The sequence below is a fragment of the Portunus trituberculatus genome, chromosome 25 (genome assembly GCF_017591435.1).
Source record: "Portunus trituberculatus isolate SZX2019 chromosome 25, ASM1759143v1, whole genome shotgun sequence".
Classification (NCBI taxonomy): Eukaryota; Metazoa; Arthropoda; class Malacostraca; order Decapoda; family Portunidae; genus Portunus; species Portunus trituberculatus.
The window spans coordinates 6852501-6855000 of NC_059279.1; the positions used below are offsets into that span (position 1 = coordinate 6852501).

General features: G+C 38.1%; 1 protein-coding gene across 1 annotated transcript in view; it reads left to right on the top strand.

Moving 5' to 3' along the window:
* Positions 1 to 2500, top strand: part of LOC123508533 — a 50282-nt gene that overhangs the window by 23091 nt on the left and 24691 nt on the right. The window lies entirely within an intron of this gene.

The following is a 2500-nucleotide window of genomic DNA, read 5'->3' on the forward strand; positions in this document are numbered from 1 at the left end:
AAACTCACAAATAGCTTTTTTTAATCTTTTTTTTTCTCCATGGCATAAAAAAAAAAAAAGTCAATACATAAAAAAGGCTCTCAAATTTTCACACACTTGTTTTTAGCTTATCTTTGCTTCCAACGAGAACTGTGCAAGATAAACAATAAGATCACAAATAACTCGGTAAATACATAACAAAGGCTGTCAGGTTTTCACACAGTTGATTTTAACTTACCTCCTCTTCCTCCTCACAACACGTCATGGTGAAGGAATGGCTGTAATGGGGGAGATGTAACCTTTTTTTTTTCTTTTCATACGCTACATTTTAATCCCCTCTCACTCCTCTTAGTTATCTCTTATCTTTATCTCACTCCCCTCTTCCTTTCCTCTCATCGCTCTCATTTCTACCATAACCCGTCTTACCCTCTTCCTACTCTCTTAGTTCCGCTCTAATCTTTATCTCACTCCTCTCTTTCTCCTCTTTTTCTTTTCTATCTCAGTGTTTCTCTCTCTGATTCTTCTTGATTGCATTTTGGTTTCTCTGTCTCATTCCTCTCATTTCTACCATAACCCGTCTCTTATTAGTCCCCTTTTATCTTTATCTCACTCCCTCTCTTTCTCTTCTCTCTCTCTGTGTTTCTCTTTCTGACTCATCTTCATTGCATTTTGTTCCTCCATCTCATCCCTCTCATTTCTACCATAACCCTTCTCATCATTATCTTACTCCCTTCGTTCTCTTCTTATCTTTATCTCACTCCCTCTCTTTCTCTTCTCTCTCTGATTCTTCTTGATTGCATTTTGGTTTCTCTCTCTCATTCCTCTCATTTCTACCATAACCCCTCTCATCTTTTTCTTACTCTCTTCGTTCTCTTCTTATCTTTATCTCACTCTCCTCTTCTCTCTCTCTCAGTGTTTCCCTTTCTGATTCTTCTTGATTGCATTTTGATCCTCTTCGTATTTGTTTCCTGCATTACTACTTCTAATTCTTCATTCGCCTCCCCTCGTGCCGCCGTGGTCCCATCCATTCCTTCTCTCTCAAATAGTGAAACGATTTATCAGTCTTTTCTTCGTTAGCTTTTATTTTTGACACTTACAGATTCCTACCAATGTACGCATCTATATCTGTCTGTCTGTCTGTCTATCTGTCTGTCTGTCTGTTTCTCTGTTTCTCTGTCTGCCTGTCTGTCTGTCTGTCTATTTGTCTGTCTGTCTGTCTGTCTACTTGTCTGTCTATCTGTTTCTTTGTCTGTTTGTCTGTCTCCCTGTCTGTCTGTCTGTCTGTCTGTCTGTCTGTCTGCTACCTGTCTGTCTACCTGTCTGTCTGTCTGTAATAATAATAATAATAATAATAATAATAATAATAATAATAATAATAATAACTGTCTACCTGTCTGTCTGTCTGTCTGTCTGTCTGTCTGTCTGTCTGTCTGTCTGTCTGTCTGTCTGTCTGTCTGTATGTTTGTCTGTCTGTCTACTTGTCTGTCTGCCTGTCTGTCTGTTTGTCTGCCTATTTGTCTGTCTGTCTGTTTACCTACCTGTTTGTCTGTCTGTCTGTCTATCTATCTACATGTCTATTTACCTGTTTATCTGTATATTTACCTGTCTATTCACCCGTCTATTTACTTGTCTATCTATCTGTCTATTCACCTGTCTATTTACCTGTCTACCTGTCTGTCTACCTATCTATTTACCTGTCTATCTACTTGTCTATCTGTCTAATTACCTGTCTATTTACCTGTCTATCTACTGGTCTACCTGTCTATCTACCTGTCTATTTACCTATCTACTTGTCTATCTACTTTTCTATTTACCTGTCTACCTTTTTATTTACCTGTCTGTCTATCTACTGGTCTACTTACCTGTCTGTCTGTCTACCTGTCTATCTACCTGTCTATCTATCTGTCTATCTACTTTTCTACTTACCTGTCTATTTACCTGTCTATTTGCCTATTTATTTGCCTGTCTACCTGTCTACCTACCTGTCTACCTACCTGTCTGTTTATCTACCTGTCTAGTTATCTGTCTATCTGTCTACCTGTCTGTCTACCTGTCTATCTACCTGTCTATGTATCTACCTGTTCTTTGCCTGTCTATCCTGTCTATCCTGTCTGTCTACCTGTCTGTCTACCTGTCTATCTACCTGTCTATGTACCTATTCATTTGCCTGTCTACCTGTCTACCTACCTGTCTGTCTACCTGTCTGTCTACCTGCCTGCTACCTGCCCACGTACCCAGCAATAATTCAACGTCTGGTCTTCTGAACTCTTCTAACAGTGCCCTCTTTTTCTTCTTTTCCTATTTTAGTATGTTTTTTTCTTTATTCTTTTGGTTTTTCATTTTTCTTTTTTTTTTTAGTTTTCTGTCTGATATTTTTTTTATTCTTTTTCCTTTTTTCTTTTCTTCTTGTTTTCCATTTGTTTTTTTTCTCTTATTCTTTATTTCTTTTATTTTTCCTTCTTTCAGCCTCTTTTAGTCTCTCTCTCTCTCTCTCTCTCTCTCTCTCTCTCTCTCTCTCTCT